Source organism: Orycteropus afer, unplaced genomic scaffold (assembly GCF_000298275.1).
Source record: "Orycteropus afer afer isolate SDZICR_OR568_19922 unplaced genomic scaffold, OryAfe1.0 scaffold00118, whole genome shotgun sequence".
Lineage (NCBI taxonomy): Eukaryota > Metazoa > Chordata > Mammalia > Tubulidentata > Orycteropodidae > Orycteropus > Orycteropus afer.
The window spans coordinates 2566278-2584261 of record NW_006921705.1 but is presented as its reverse complement, the minus strand read 5'-3'; positions in this window follow the sequence as shown (position 1 = coordinate 2584261).

Genomic DNA, 17984 nt, shown 5'->3' with positions numbered 1-17984 from the left:
GGAAGGAAGGTTGGGCAATCCTACTTCCGTAGTGATACTGCCTCGGAAACCCAAGGAGGGGTCACTATGAGTCGGGGCCGACTTGACGGCAAACAACAACAACAACAACAATGGCTAATGATCACGAGTATTTCTTTGTTTGCTTCTCAGCCACCTTAATGTCTTCTTTGGTGAAATATCTGTTTATGTCCTCTGACCATTTTGAAATTGGATTATTTTTATTTGCTGTTAAAGTGTTGAGGTTTTCTATACATTTTAGAGATTAGTCCATTGTCTGATGTGTTGTTGTCAAAATATCTTTCCCAGTTTGTAAATTCACTTTTTACTCTATTAGTGAAATCTTTTGAGACGCACAAGCATTTAATTTTGGGGAAATCTTAATCATCCAGTTTGTCTTTTGCTGTTTGTGCCTTTGTAGTAATGCTTGATAGTATGTTTATGCCATGTATTAGGGTCCCTAATTTTGTCTTTATTTTTACTTTGATGAATGTTAATCTTTTTAGGTTTTACATTTAAGTGTCTGATCCATCATGAGTTAATTTTCATATATGGTGTGGGATATGGACCCTCTTTCAGTTTTATGCAAATAGATATCCAGGCATTTGACTGCTAACCAAATGGGTTTTAACCACCAGCCACTCCTCGGAAGGAAGGTTGGGCAATCTACTTTTGTAGTGATACGGTCTCAGAAACCCAAGGAGTGGTCGCTATGGGTCGGATCTGACTCAACGACAGTGAGTTCGGGTTTTTTCTTTTTTTTTTTTTTTTGGTTTATTTATGAAAGAGACCATCTCTTCCCCATTTAATAGGTTTTGGCTGCCCGTAGTTTCGATGACTGAGTTCTAATGCTCTATTCTGTTCCATTCCTCTAGGTATCTTTGGTTGCACCACTGGTAGTCTATGTTTTACTACTGTGGGCTAGAAGTAGTTTTTGAGATTGGTAAATGTAAATCCTTCTGCTTTACTCTTCTTTAGTAGTGCTTTGCTTGTTTGGAGTCTCTTTCCTTTCCATAAAAAGCTTGTGATTAATTTTTCCATCTCTTGAAGAATGATGGTGCGTTCTGTATTGGGATTACGATTATATCTGTAGATCGCTTTGGATAGCATTGACATTTTCACAATATTAAGATTTTCTATCCATGAGGATGGTACATTCTTCCATTTATGTAGGACTCTGGTTACTTGAAGGAGCTTTGGTGGCACAGTGCCTAAGGCATTTGACTGCTAACCAGAAGGCTGGTGGTTCAAACTCACCAGTCATTCCATGGAAGGAAGACTGGGCAATCTGCTTCTGTAAAGATTTACTGCCTTGAAAACTCAATGAGGGTTGCTATGAGTCAGAATTGACTCAATGGCAGTGGGTTTTGTTTTTGTTTTTTTCTAGTCACTTGTAGAAATGTTTTGTAGTTTTCTTTATATAGATCTTTTGGATCTGTGGTTAAATTTATTCCTAAGTATTTTAACTTTTGGGTGGCTATTGTAAATGGTACTGTTTTCCTAATCTCCTTTTGAGAGTTCTCTTTGTTAGTGTAAAGTAATTTGATTGATCTTTTTACAGTGATCATGTACCCTGCCACTTTACTGCATCTTTCTATAAGTGCCAGTAGTTTTCTTGCTGAATCTCTGAGATTTTCTAAGTATAGGATCATATCATATGCAAACAGAGATTGTTTTACTTCTTCTTTGCCAACTTGAATGCCTTTTATTTCATTTTCTTACTGTATTGCTCTGGCTTGGACTCCCAGTACAATATTGAATAAAACTGGTGATAAAGGGAATCTATGTCTGGTTCATATTTACAAGGAGGATTCTTTGTCTCTTTTCATTAAGACTAATGTTGGTCATTAGTTTTGTATACATGCCCTTAATTATGTTGAAGAATTTTCCTTCTATTCCAGTTTTCTTGAGCACTTTCATCAGGAATGATGCTGAATTTTGTAAACTACCATTTATGTATCAATTGGAATGATCATGTGGTTCTTTTCCTTTGTTTTATAGATGTGGCAGCCTACATTTATTGTTTTTCTGATGTTGAATGATCCTAGCATACTTGGCATGAATCTCATTTGGTCATGATGAATTAATTTTTAATATGTTGTTGGATTCTACTGGTTAGGATTTTGTTGAGAATTTTTCCATTTATGTTAATGAGGAATATTGATCTATAATTTTCCTTTTTAGGGATACTTTGTCCAGATTTACTATTAATAGGTTTATGTTTGCTTCATAGAATGAATTTTAGAGCATTCCAACTTTTTATGTTCTGGAATAGCTTGTGTAGAATTCTTGTCAGCTGTTGTTTGAAGTTTTGGTAGAATTAGCCAGTGAAATCATCTAGGCCAAAATATTTTTGTTGGAAGTTTTTCTGACCTGTTCAATTTCTTATTTTATGATGGGTCTGTTCAAATTTTCTACCTCAGAATATGTTACTTTAGGTAGGTAGTGTGTTTCTAGAAAGTTGTCCATTTAGTCTAGGTTTTCAAATTTGTTGGAGTACAGTTCTTCATAGTATTCTGTTTTTATCCTCCATATTGCAGTTGGTTCTGTTGTAAAGTCACTCATTTCATTTCTTAATTGTGTTATTTGCATCTTCTCCTTTCCTTTGTTAGATTTGCCAGAAGTTTGTTGATTTTATTAATCTTTTCAAAGAGCTACCTTCCAGTTTTGTTAATTCTTTCTTCTGTTTTCCTGCTTATTTATTTCTGCTCTAATCTTTATTTTTCTTCTGGTGACTATAAGCTTTTTTTTGCTGGTCTTTTTTTCAAATTGATGGAGTTGTTGGATTAAGGTTTTGATTTTGATTATTTCTTCTTTTATGATGTGTGCATTTATTGCTATAAATTACCTTCTGAGCATTACATTTGCTGTGTCCCTAATGTTTTGGTATATTGTGTTTTCATTCTTGTTTGATTCAAATAGTATCTTATTATTATTATTATTATTATTTCTTCTATTACCATGTAGTTTTAAATCAGGGTATTATTTAGTTTTTATGTATTTGATTTTTTTTTTTCCCCTTGATCTTCTTGTTGTTGATTTCTAATTTTATTGGATCTAAGAAGATTGTGATCTAAGAAGATGCTTTGTAACGTTTGTATTTTTAAAATCTATTAAAGCTTTCTTGTGACAAAACATATGGTCTATTCTGGAGAATGTTCCCTGTACACCTAAAAAAAATGTATATTATGCTGTTGTTAAGTGGAGTGCTCTGCATATGTCTATGAGGTCAAGTTGGTTGTGTTGTTTAGCTGTTCTGTGTCTTTGTTGAGTTTCTTTCTAGTTGTTCTGTCCTTCATTAACAGTGGTGTATTAAAAGTCTCCTGCAATTATTGTAGAGTTGTCTATTTCTCTTTTTAATTTTGTTAAATTTTGATGTATGTATTTTGGAGCTCTTTTACTGGATTAATAGATATCTATTACAGTTATATCCTCTTATTATATTGACCCTTTAATCATTATATAATGTCTTTCCTTGTCTATTATGCTGATTTTTGCCTTAATGTCTGTTTTATCAGAAATTAATATTGCCACTCTTGCTCTATTGTGGTTATCATTTGCTTGATATATGTTCTTCCATCCTTTGATTTAGTTTATTTTTGTCTTTATATCTTAGGTGTGTTTCTTGTGGACAGTGTATTTATGGATTTATGGATCTTGTTTTCTTATTCTTTCCACTACTCTTTCTCTCTTGACAGATGCATTAAACCCATTTACATTCAGTGCAATTATCAATAGATATGAGTTTATTTCTGTCATTTTGCTGTTTTTTTTTTTTTTCCTGTTTATTGTTGTTGCTGTTGTGCTAGTGATCTCTTTCTTCCTTATATTCTTTCTGCACTGAGTTCATTTTGTTTATGGATTTTCTTATCATCTCCTTTGTTGATGTTGTTTTAGTGTTTATAAAAACTTTATGATTTTACTGCTTTTTATTTTGATGAGAAGGATTATTAATTTTCTTTGAAATTAACTTGAAGTTTATTATTATCTTCCCAGTTTAGTATCTGTTTTGATATAGTCTTGACTTCCTCTCCATTTAGAAGTTCTGTAACTACACCATTTATTCATCTTTTTTTGTTGTTTGTTTGCCCTCATTTACAAATTGACCCTCATTCCCTATTTTCAGTCTTGTAGGTTGATTTTACTTTGGATACCTGTGTATCTGAGTTGATAACTAGTTGATATTATCATGTGTGCTAATCTCAGGTTGTTGGTTCTCCTTCTGAAAAGCTCCCTTTAATATTGCTTGTAAAGTTGGTCTGGTTTTCACAAATTCTTTTAATTTCTGTTTATCTTGATGCCCTAATTTCACCTTCATATTGGTGGGACAATTTTGCTGGGTTTATAATTCTTGGTAGACAATTTTTTTCTTTCAGCATTTTATATATGCCATCCCATTATCTTTTATCTACATGGTTTCTGCCAAGAAATCAGAACTTAGTCTTATTGGTTCTCCTTTGTAGGGAACTGTTTATTGTTCCTCAAGATGCTTTTAAGATTCTTCCTTTGTCTTTGGTGTTGGAAGGTTTTGTTATGATATGTCTTTGCAATTTTCCTTGTGGGTATATCCTTTTGAGGGTTCATTGAACTTGAATGCATATCTTCTTGAATTTCATGATATTAGGGCCTTTTTTTTTTTCTGTCAGATCTTCTATAAGTTTCTCTGTGCTTTTGCTTGTCTCTTCTGGTTCTGGAATTCTGATCACACATAAATATTCCTCTCTATGTTGTCACATAATTCTTCCACTTTTTTAATTTTTTAAAAAGCTGTTCCTCTAATAAATTAGTATTGAGAGATTTGTCTTCAATTTCACTCATTCTGTCTCCCATTGATTCAGATTTACTCCTGTGCCCTTCCAATTAATTTTGTATTCCTGAAATCTTAGTACTAATCTTCTGGGTTTCTATTTGCTGTTTTTGTATGTTCTGATTTTCCATTTATTTTCTCAATTTCTTCTTGTACTATTATTATTTTCTTAATTTTTCTAGAGCTTTTTCTGTGTTTTCCTTGAGTTTGTCTGCATTTTCCATGACCTCCCTTTCATTCTATTGAAGATACCTAAATATAATTCTTCTGAATTCCTTATCATGTAGTTCCAATACTATTTATTCCTCATGAAGGTTTTCTGACTCTCTATTTTTGTCACTTGTTTGAACCACCCTGCCTTGTTTCTTTGTGTGGAATGAGGTTGTTGCCTCTGAGATATTGTGGTTTTGTTGTATTTGTATTATTTGATGATTGTATGTTGGTGTGTTTCACCCAGCTTTTATTGCTTTATTTTGTTTATATATATATGGGTAAGCAGGTCATGCATGCTACTCTACTTTCTAATTTGCAGCACTTACGTGCTCACCATTTCTTTCCTGGTGGGCATGGTACAGGATAGGAATGTGTGCACAGTTTTGTTTGCTAATTGTGTAGAGCAGTTGTGCATAGCTGGGCTAGTGTTTACTGCTGTCTTCCATTGATTAGGTGGTACAGGAGCAGTTGATGGCATTTGCCTAGTGGATGAGGATGAAGAAGATGAAGGTGTGGCTGGATAGAATAGCCATGGTTTCTGTCTCCTTCCAGGTGGGACAAAATAAATAAACAAATAAATAAATGAAAGTAAGCAAATAAGAAAGAGGAAAAAGAAATTAAAAAAAGAGGGGGGGGGGACAAAAACAAGAGAAAAGGCAATATAAAGGAGCATGAAATAAAAGAAAAAAGAAGAAAGAAAAGCAAAAATAAGAAAAAGAATAAGGAAACAAAGGAAGGGAAAGGAAAAGAAAGAAGGAAGGAAAGAAGGAAGGAGAAAGGTGAGGGTGCAAGATGCTCAGTCAGTAGGCTCAATCAGCTGAGGAGGCCACGAAGGATGAGGCACTCTGTCTGGGAAAGTGCTTCTGTTGGCCTAGGAGATGGCTGTGGGTGGGATGCCCAGCCTGGATGTTTCATTCTTCTGGCACAAGGAGACAATGGTGTGTAGGCACCCAGTCCAGGCTGGAGTTTCTGCCAGCCTAGGATGTGGCATTGGGTGGAATACCCAGTTTTGTATGGTGCTTCTGCCTGCCTCAGAGGCAGCTGTAGTCAGAGTGCCAGGTCCAGCATAGCATGTTTCTTCTGGCTGAGAGAGCAACCAGTGGTGGAGTGCCCATTTTGGGATGGCACTTTCTGTTGGCTGAAGAAGCAGAGAGAATGTGCCTCCAAATGTGAGGACTGTATGTACACAGCATCTTATCTTCAAGGGTGCACCTCTGTCAAGCAGGGTAGGGGTAGCAAACAGGTATGTTTCACTGGCTGGTCACTAGGAGGGTTGAGGAATAAGAGGAAGATCCCACCTTTCTGGTTTCCAGCCACCAGTGTGGGAACTGGTGCTATACTGGGCTAGTGGAGCTGATTATTAGGTTTTTGCTCTGATCAGAATGCTGCTTGCAAAAACCCAAAATGGTTGAACTGTGTTGGACCATTTTAGACATTTCTTTTTTTTAATTGTAAAATGATTAAACTAAGTAATAATATTATTTTCCTGAAGAATTAGATAAGGCCAATTGAACATCACCAAGAAAATCCTAAATTTATCCTTTCTGAGGGCAACCAGAGTGTACTGCACAGAGTTTATCTTCAGCAAGGGCTCATTTTGTTTAAAGACAAATAAATAAAAGAAAAGAAAAAAGAGAAGAAGATCTGAATTGCTGGAGGAAGTGAAAGTGTATATTTAACATTGGGCTTCCTAGCTCATTTCAGTAAACCAACACTTTGTGGTATCAATAGGCAATTTTAGTGATTTAGTGAAAACAATTTCTGCAACCCCTAATGTTAGGCAAACATTTTCTAGGAAGTTATTTTAATTATATAATATAGGCACAACATAATTTGCAACAATGCAATTTGCAACAACTCTAGGAATATTTTATTTTAGCAGAAAGGAATAGATTTTATTCTCCTAGGTATGAATAAAAACAATTTTTGGAATTTTTATGGTATTATTTCTAATGTGAAATATCAAGCCCCGCTATTTACTTCTGCTCCAAACAATATGAAATGTTTTCATTTTCACACTTAATATTTGCTTAAATTTAGCAGCATATTACTTGATAAACATATTACTTAAAACTTTCTGTTTTAGTGCTTCTCCTAAAGACAAACTTAGAATTAAATCATTTGGTCTTTGGGAAAGAAGGAGGTGATCTACTTTTCTTCTTCTTTCCCCCAGAATAATTCTAGTGCATGAGCATACACACACACACACACACACACACACACACTGTGTCCAGCGTGTAAAAGACAGTAAAATTATTTGAATGTACACACATTATGTTCAGTATGTCATAGATTAGACTAATAATCTGAAATCCAAATATTTCTAAATACTCTTTGACTGCAACACGTATACAATTGGAGCAATCATATGCCATAACTCTGAAGTTTAACAGTGCATGAATGACTGTTTGTAATGTTAACTTTGTAAACTACTGCATTTAATAGTGTGTGCACTAGGTATTACATTCTTAGATAATATGATATAAAGCCCTGTGTTATAGTGTTAGGTGTGTGAATGTCTCAAACTGAAAAGGAAATAGTGAACACACAATTGTTAGGCTTAAAATTAAACTTAAATATTTGGAAGAAGTTATTTTAAGTGGGAAGCTCTTAGTGTGTTGGGCCAGAATGGAGAATTTGGCTTGTCAGATGTGTGTGTGTGTGTGTGTGTTTAAGGGGGAAGACAAAAACAAGAAGGGACAATTGTTTTTGTTAATTGCTGTAAAGTTGCCTTTGGTTCATGGTGGCCATATATATAATAGAACAAGACACTTCCTGGGTAAAAAGTGGGGATGAAAATAAAAGGGGGAGAATAATTTAATAAGCATCTGTCCTTTGTGAAAGATAGGCTGGCAGAATGAAGATGGCCCTGCTTCACTTTTCAGAGAAGGGTTTTAGGGTTCAGATGGGTTTAAGCCCTTGTCCACACATTCAAAGTACATGGCTGGTCTACACAGAAGATGGGTGTGCTGTGTTTTATGTATCCCTGGTTGAAATCAGACCATTTGTAGTTATGCTGAATTATGAATTTGAGGAAAACTCAACTTCCTGAGTGTGAAAAACTAAAACTCATTGAAAATGAGAGAAAATTTTGGAATCAGAGAACTTTCTTACTATTATTCTTCTTATTATTTATTCATTTCTTTATTTTTATTTTAAGGCTTGTTTTACATTCAACGTTACATGTACGTTTAGTTTCACTTTCCATTTACCATGTCCAACCCCAACCTAGTCTTCTTCCCTCCCTAGCCTGTAACCTTCCCCCTGTGCCCCTCATATTTATGCACTCCTGTTTGTCCTACATTTCCTCAATTTGAATGTTGGTTCTCTGGTGTCCCATGGTCTATTGCTTTAAGGAATGTATTACTACAGATTATGTGGTGCATCATCCTGGGTTGAGTGGTCTGCGTATACATCTTGTTAAACTATTGGGCTGAGAACCAGCCCCTAGGGGTGCATTTTATTCCAGGCACAGAATGTATTCCAGGGCCATAGTATTGGAGGTCTCACCAGATTTCATCTGACCAGTACTTCTGATCATTACTGAGTGTTTGGATTTTGTTCCACGTTTTCCCTCCCACTCTATCCAAGATATCTAGATTTGATCCTTTGCTGAGTGGTTGGCATTGGTAATCAGGCACCATCTACTTCCTTCTTGTCTTGAGGGCCATTGTGTCCTATGGATGATTGTTTCAAATGCCCTTTTTTTTTTTTTTTTTTTGCATTCTTTGCTTCCAATGGTAGGAGGCCATTAGCTGCATCTTAGATGGCTGCTTTAAAGCTTTTAAGACTCCAGTCGCTACTCACCAATATAGGATGTGAAATTAGGCTTTTGTGTATTTTATTGTGCCAATTGAGTCTGGTGCCTCCCCCACCCCCCCCAGTACTATGGTCCTGAGACTGAAGATCTATTGGATCTCTCTCCCATAGTGTCTGGTTTACTGTGAGGAATTACTCTGTGTCTGTCTTCTATTGTTTCTGTAAGGACTGCAGGTATTTTGTATCACTGGTTTCTGTGCAAGATTAGCCTCAGCTGAATCTATCCTTGGTCTAGAGTAAACTTCTGTTCACTGTCCCCTGTCTGATCATCTCAGGTGTTTATGTGTTTATCTGTAGCCTGCTGTTTGGTGTTAATGGCAATGCAGTATTGTGGACACATTGGTTGGTATTAGCATCTGTTGTCTATCTCTTATGTGCGCAATTCAGTGTCTTCACATTTCCTAATGGGATCAGAGAACTTTTATCAATCTTCAGCAAAGCTTTGTCAGGTTGTATGACTGACAACGAGGTCATTTGCCGCAAGCACCTCTGTTGTTCCAAGTTCTGTGGATTTTCTACTTATCTTTCTAAAGTCCACATGATAAGAGAAAGAACACATAAAGTGTTGTTTTTCTTATCTTTCCAGCAACAATATATTATTTCCCTGAAGGTATTTAGTTTAGGTTGCATTAAGAGGAACACTCACGAAAGTACTAGCTGAAATTTGTGATCTAAGACATGCATGATCACTATTATAAATCATGTTCTATTGTTTTCATTATATAACATCTTTACCATTGCACAGCTGTGCACCTGCACTGTAACACAACACTTTTCCTTTAGTTGACCAATCAGAACCAGCTGCCCTATATCTGGCAGGCTTCCCTATATCTCTGTATGCTTTACATTATATTTCTAACCCTTACACTATCATCTAATTAAACTCTCTTGTATGACGTTTAAGAAGAACTGTCCAAAGATATAATGAATTACAACCTGTATGTATTTATTACTTCCAAGAACAGTATTAATACAAATTGAATTTTCATTTACTTAACTATCCCCAAACTAGGCTAAGAAGCCATGATCTTTTTTCATAAATTGTTCAATACTTTATGTCCTATAGGATAAAAATAATCAGTTTCAAGCAACACGGTTGGAAATATTTACAAAGTATTCATTTTTTACCTAACAAATTACCTAGCGTAATTCCATAGTTAATTACAATTTCTCCAACAACATTCAGGTCTTGATTTAGCAGTGCAGTAACCTAAGAAGAATTTAATGGTATGCAAATGTAACAGGATATGTGAAAAAATTACATATTTCCCATGGCAATTTAACAAGATGAAACATCCTTTGATTTTCTTAGTCACCTCCTTCAGATACAGTGTAGGGTCATAGCTCAAACTGGAAATTTTATAAAAGTTTAAGGTTTTCCTTTATTACCAAACTTGTAGTGCATTTTTCTTTGATACTACTTAACATGATTTTTTTAAAAAAATGTATGAATTAAATTTCTTTTCATGTATCCATTTTTGTTTGCATTCATGAAGTGGTTTGTCAATTGGGTATATGATGACTACGTAGCTTAGAAACAGGAACAGCAAACACAACACACCACCACTAGGGTGGTATCAGGTTTTCTCTTTAGAGGGAACAGTTCTTTCATCATTCTATGCAGCCTCTCACACTGTTCTCTTTAATACTTTAGGAAACAATCCATTGCTAGAGAATGATATTCAAATGAATAGTTTTGGTGCCATTCTGGCTTAGAAGCTTTTTACCTCAAAACAGCCAATGTCTCTTGTAATTAACCACTGATATACCAGAGGCAATTTATCAATCAGGGGTCATTATTAGCAAAGCGATATAGCATAGTAATACAGTTAATATGTTTTCCTTATTAGTTCCTAAGGTGGACCTACCAACAGTTAAACCAAGATAAAGCACACATAGAAAAGAGAAAGGGTTTTGCTTTTTCATTATTTGCAGTCCTACTATCTTATGATCTATAGTTAAAACTTGTAATATAAAGAGCAGAAAAAGCTAATATTCATCTGACCTCCTTGGCTTATATTATCTAAAAGAGTATTGACATCACTTCCATATTTTAATCAATTAGATTATTAATTTAGTCAATTCAATCTTATAAATCTTATGTGTGTGGGAAGGAACCTGGAGGTGGAGTGGTTAAAGATTTGGCTGCTAACCAAAATGTTGGCTTTGCAAATCCACCAGCCACTCAGTGGGAGAAAGATGAGACAGTCTGATTCCGTAAAGATTTAGAGCCTTGAAACCCTCAGAGCAGTTCTACTCTGTACTGTATGATCTCTATGAGTGGGAGTCAACTCAGTGACAGTGGATTTGGGTTTGGTGTGTATACATACCTTATTATTTGTTGTTGTTGTTATTAAATTCTGTAGAGTCAGTTCCAACTAATAGCGACTCTTTGTTCAACAGTACGAAACACTGCTGGATCCTGCACCATCCTTATAACTGTTACTATATTTGAACCCATTGTTGCAGCCACTGTGTCAGCCCATCTCCTTGAGGATCTTTCTTGTTTTTTCATTTCTGACCCTGGACTTGACCAAGCGTGATGTCCTTCTGCAGAGACTAGTCCTTCCTGACCACTTGTCCAAAGTACATGAGATGAAGTTTCACCATCCTTGCTGTCTGGAACATTCTGGCTGTACTTCCCTCGAGACAAATCTGTTCATTCCTCTGGCTGTCCATGGTATAGTTAATATTCTTCACCAACTCTGTAATCCAAATGGATTAATTCCCCTTTGGTATTTCTTATTCATGGTCCAGCTTTCATATGAATATGAAAAGACTGAAAATACCATGGCTGGAGTCAGGGGGCACCTTAATCCTCTAAGTGACATCTTTGCTTTTTAACACTTTAAAGAGGTCCGTTATAGTAGATCTACCCAATGCAATACATCATTTTATTTGTTGACTGCTGCTTCCATAGATTTGATTGTGGATCCAAGTAAAATGAAATCCTTGACTTCAAACTTTTCTGCATTTATTATGATTTTGTTTATTGATGCAGTTCTGAGGACTTTTTCCTTTTTTGTTGAGGTGTAATTCATACTGAAGACTACAGTCTTTGATCTGCATCAGGAACTGCTTTAAGTCTTTTTCACTCTCAGCAAGCAATGTTGTGTCATCTGCATATTGCAGGCTATTAATGGTTCTTCTTCCAATCCTGATTCTGCATTCTTCATATAGTCCACCTTCTCAGTTCATTTGCTTAGTATGTAGATTCAATAAGTATGGTGAAAGGACACAATGCTGATGAATAGTATTCCTGATTGTAAATGTTACAGTTCTCTTTGTTTTGTTCAAACAACTGGGTCTTGTTCTATGTACAGTTTCTGCATGAACACATACCCAAATATATAGTTTGAAGTGGGGATTATAATTAGTTTACATGAAATAGCAGTATATGAAGTATCATTTCACATGAATTAGCCATTTATTTTAGTTAAAACTATGTCTCAGCTTCTCAAATTACCATGGTTTGTTGTCAAACCATAGTGCTTTTTTCTTTCTCTCTCTTTTTGAAACAATATTCCTTCTCTAGTAGCAAAAGCAAATTGTGTCTCTATCAAATCTGAGAGCATAGTCACACCACACCACTCTTACAAAAAGCAAGGTTCTGTTTGCATACTTGAAGCTTGGACTTTCAGAGCATCACATCAGGTCATGACATCCCATAGTCTACCTAAGAGTCTTTGACACACAGTACTAATGCCCATTTCACTTTAAGTCTGCATTCCCAAAATTTGTCACTAGATGGGAGAAGAGTACTTTGGTTAGATTTCTGTGTAGCCATCCCATTTAGTTACTTTCTAATACAGGAATATTTTTGGTTGGATTCTGCGGTGGAGTAAATTACCTGGTATGACCTTTTCTAGTCATAAGTCTTTGTAAACTCTGAGGTGGAATTTGCCATGAGCAACTGAGGAGCTCCTGATTGCTAAAGTTATCCACCTGGGGGTATTTCTGTTGAGCAGTGGCACAAAGCAATGTTCTGGGAAGTTCACTCTCTTTCAGGTACTTAGAATTCTGAGGTTATGATTGGTTAGTTTGGCCACTCTGCCAGGCTCAAAAGGAGCCCTCCTAGAGGCAGGAGTGTCTCTCTGACTGCTGGCTGAGAATGGACTCCTGAGAGACATGCATTGTTGAGAGAGAGACACACAAGAGACATGCATTGCTGAGAGAGACACCAAGATACATGCACTGCTGGGAGAGAAACTGAGAAAGACTGTTGGCTGAGAGACGGTGGGCTGAGAGAGACTGACCATTGTTCCTGAACTTGTGTTGTAGCCTGCTGCTTCCCTAATAAACCCCATAATCTGTGAGTTCTGTGTGGCCACTGCAGCAAATTATCAAACCCAGCAGAGAGGTGGTGGGTGCTGCGGGAGGAACGGTTGTTGTCAGGATTAGTGAAAGAGCTGGAGGGAGGTAACATGTCTGGCCTCACAAGAGTAGGCCTTGGGCTACTGATAGTGATTCTGTCTTCCTCTTGTGGGGATAGAGGAAGTGAGAAGATGTGGCCACCTCCCTGTCCCCTTGGCAGGTTCCATTAGAGGAATCCATTTGATGAGATTCCATCATAGCTTTTGTTATAAATTTTAGAGTGGTCTAGGTGCTGTTTAGAGCATCCCACAGTACACAGAGCTTTAGAGGTTTGCAAAATGCTTCTCCATCTGGTATGTTGCTCTGTGGCTATTGTTGCAGGTTTTTGTCAGTCTGAATGTCTTGCAGACTGGCCTGGTCAGAGGACCAGTTTCCTCTGTCTCCCCCTGGCTCCATTAGCTATCTCTCAGAGTTGTCTCTGAGCAGACTAGAGCTAGACCTAGAGCACAGTGATAACCACCCTATTGCCCACATCTTACTTTCCAAGTCACAGGCATTCAATCTGCAACTCAAAGCATCTGGCTTTGTAATGTGGTGAACTTCAATTTTTATACCTGCTATCCATTTGATGAAAGAGCCCTGGTGACACAGTGGTTAAGTGCTATGCTGCAAAACAAAGGTCAGCAATTTGAAACCACCAGATGCTCAGCAGGAAGAAGATGAGGCAGTCTGCCATGGAAAACCTAGGGACTATTCTACCCTGTCTTATAGGATAATTGAGAGTTGCAATCAACTCCAAGTCAACGCGTTTAGTTTTTGGATTAGCCATCTTATTCTATTAAAAGCTATGTCTCAGACACTCAGATCAAGAATTATGAGCCATAACTCTTTCGTGCCTTGATATCCTTCCCGTATATTCAATCACATTTTTAAAAATACAATTTGTCTTTGTAATTTAGTTTTTCCTCAGGGAGATGATTTGTAGCAATTACCTGATCTGCTATTACCAAAAGACTTGAATGTTATATGAATATCTCCTCAAGTATGTACACAGCCTGGTAAATCATGTGTTATATTTTATACTTGCATGCTTTTAAACCAATTTTATCATTTAACATCTAGGAATAAATTGTATTCATTTCCCTACTTTTCTCATTCAACTCTATTTTTAAGCTCTATCTATATAGCTGTGGGTACATATTTTTCATTGTTTCTATCACTACATTTTACAGATGTATTTAATAACATACATCTGCTACATTTGTTTATTTTTCTATTTTCTTCTTGGCTTCCATAAACTCTAAACTATCACAAACAATGCCTTGATGAATATCTGTGGCTCTGTCTCTATTTTAATATAAAAACTTTTCTAAGATATATACCCAGGAGAATGATCACTGACTCATTATATACATGCATACTAAATTTCAATAATATTTTTGAAACATCTTCACCAAATATTAACATTAAACAAACCTTAGAGTGCCTGCCTAATTGTTTTCAGATTTTCTTTTGGTGCTTCTTAGAATGAATTGCTCAGCTTTCTACCTCTTTTCTGCACTCTGGATCCTGAAAGGAACATAAACGCAACATGTAATCCTAGATTGAACATGTTTCATTTTTTTTCTTTTCTTTGCATTGTTGTGATAATTGGTGAAAGACAAATACGGTCTTAAAATTAGATAATATTGTATCAATATAATTTGTGGGTTTTGATGAAAGTACTGTGAGTTTGTAAAAGCATATCCTTGTCCTTGAGAAAAAAATAACATTGATGTGTTTTAGGATTAACTTTCAAAATATGAAAATTTGCAGATTATTATCTCTAAGCACATGCATGGATTATAATGAAATAAAAAATAACTAAAAATCACTCAAACAATTGAAAATTAAATAACACATGTCTACAAGGCTATTGGTTCAAAATATTTTAACTAAATCACACAAATACAACTTGTCAAAAATGTTGAAATTTGATAAAGCAATATTTAACAGGGACCTATTAAAATTTAAAAGCTATTAGACAAGAAGAAGTTTTTATAACCAATTATCTAAAGTTCTACACTGAGTTATAAGAAAAAGAAAATGAGTAAATTAAGCACAAAAACCAAAATACCAAACTTGCTGTCATCGAGTTGATTCTGTTTCATAGCGACGCTTACTGGGTTTCCAAGTCAGTAAATCTTTATGGAAGTAGATTGCCCTATCTTCCTTCTGCTGAGCAGCTGATGAATTAGAACCACCAACCTTCTGGTTAGCAGTCAGATGTCTTAAGTACTTAGCAAGGAAGGATAAATTAAATGCACAAGAAGAAAGCAATGGAAAAATAAAGGACAAGTAAATGATAGAGAAAATCACCAAACTCCCAAATGATTTTTTGAAAAGATAAACAAAATTGATGAAGCCCTGGATCAATAATAAAATAATGCATATATTATTGATGTCAAGAATAAACTGGGAAGGATCATACAGTTATAGAAAGATTAATAATGGAATATGAACAAAGGTGTGTCAATATATTAAAAATAAAAATGTAATGGGAAAATCTTTGAAAAATGTAAATTACAAAAAAACATGAAACTGGAAATCAGAATAGCATCATATCTACTAACTTAAATTTGTTACCAAAATTTTCCCACAAAGAAAACTTCAATCCCATATGGTTTCATTGGTTAAATTCAATAAAAATTTAAAATAAAAAGTAATATTAATATTAAACAGAATCAGACAACAGAGGATGTGAAATACTTCCTAACTAGTTTCATGAGGCCCTCATGACTAAACACTAAAACTTGATAGAGTCATTACAAGAAAGCAAAGTTAAAGACCAATATCTTTATGAACATAGATGGAAAAACACTCAAAAAAATTTTCAAGTTTTGTAAAGAAATATACTAAAAGGACAATATATCTTGAATAATCAGTTTATCTCAGGAAAGAAAACTTGGTTTACCATTTGAATAATAATCAATGGAATTTACTATATTAACAGAACAATTTTGTTGTTGTTATGTGCTATGGAGTCCGACACTCCTAGGGACCCCTCCTTGGGTTTCCCAGGCAGTATCTTTTATGGAAGTAGGTTGCCCAACCTTCCTTCTGAGGAGTGGCTGGTGGGTTTGAACCACCAGCCTGGTTAGCAGTCAAGTGCCTTAGGCAATACAAAAACAGAACAATAGATTAAAAAAACATCATATTCTCAATAGTTACAGGAAGAAATGAAACACATTTAAGAAATGTTAATACCAGTCACTAAAAGAAAATAAAAAGAGGCTCAGCATAGTATGAGTAGAAGGAAATTTTCTCAAACTGATAAAAGGTATCTATGAAAAACCTAAGATTAACATTACATATATCTGCATGTGTATATGTGTGCATAAGTTTTCAACTTATTTTTATTTGTTTTTCAGCTTCATTTCCTCTACATTTTGGAATTTATAATGTCTTCAGCCAGAAGAGGGCAATTTCCTAATTTCATATCATTTTTCCCTTTCTGGTACTGAAAAGAAAACTTTTCTGACTTCTAAGCATTTCTACATCACAAAGATGTTTACATGCTGTGTCCTAATATACCAACTCACACTTCCTTACCACATGGATTGAGCAAGATGGGTATAGCCTCTATCTATTGGTGAGGATCTATGGGACTGGAGATAGATTTATAGTTTGTTGGATTTCTACTCCCTACTATACCAACTCATAAAATTGTCATTCTGGGTGGTATGCAGCACTGCAGGAGAGGAGTAAACACTGCCATGCAGAATTCTCTATCAGAGCTTTTATATTTGTTCATCGCATTCTGGACCCCAACATGTTAATTCCAATAATTAGGCAAGGCCCCAAAATATTGGAATATGAATATAGCAATTTCTAGAAGTCTCTTTAAAAATGAACAAAATAAGAATACAGACAGTCTACGGAGTATGAATGAGTTCCATTCTTAAATCTTCCTTTAAGTCACATTTGTGTGTAAGTCAGAACAGTTAAGTATGGTACTAATTGTAATGTCAAGCAGTCGAACATTTTTCTTAGAGTATAGTCAATAATGTACCTTTCTATGTATAAAGAAATACTTCCTGATAAACATCTTTAATAATAAGCACTGGACCATAGGTAGCATGCAGGCAGATGGGGCAGAGGACATGGCTCTAGGCTCAAGCTCTTGGGCTTAGTTTGGCAGCAAGTGAGTGAAACTGCAGGTAGTGCTGGGGGTGCGCCTCCCCTCCTCACTCACTTCCTCTTCTTTTGCTCCCACTGCTGCTGCTAGCGCCTGTTCCTCCAGCCTCCACTAGCAGTTCCAGGAGCAGCAGCAGTGACAACAAGGACAAGAGGCTCATATATGGCTTTAATATGATGGTCACACAATGTCCAAATCACATATGTCCCTTTTCACAGAATGTATCATGGATGTTAAATGCCACATACCTGTACAGTGGTTCTGATATTGGGGCCCATTTTTATCTTCAGTACAGCTTAATGTTTTTCAACTAGTCCAGCCAGGAGCTCTCAGAGCATAGTGCCTAAGGCATTTGACTGCTAACTAGAAGGCTGGTGGTTCAAAACCACCAGCCACTTCTTGGAAGGAAGACTAGGTAATCTACTTCCATAGAGATACTGCCTTGGAAACCCAAAGAGGGGTCCCTATGAGTTAACTCAATGGCAGTAAGTTTGGTGTTTGGTTTGGTAGCCAGAGAAATAATTTCAGTCTTGTGTTGATTAATGAGATCCTCATCTGTGTCATCAACAGATTTAATTTTTGCACGTGCAGTTGCTTAGAGAATAGGCTTTAGTATTGATTGAATATATCACAAGTGATTTTTCAGGAGTTCTAAAG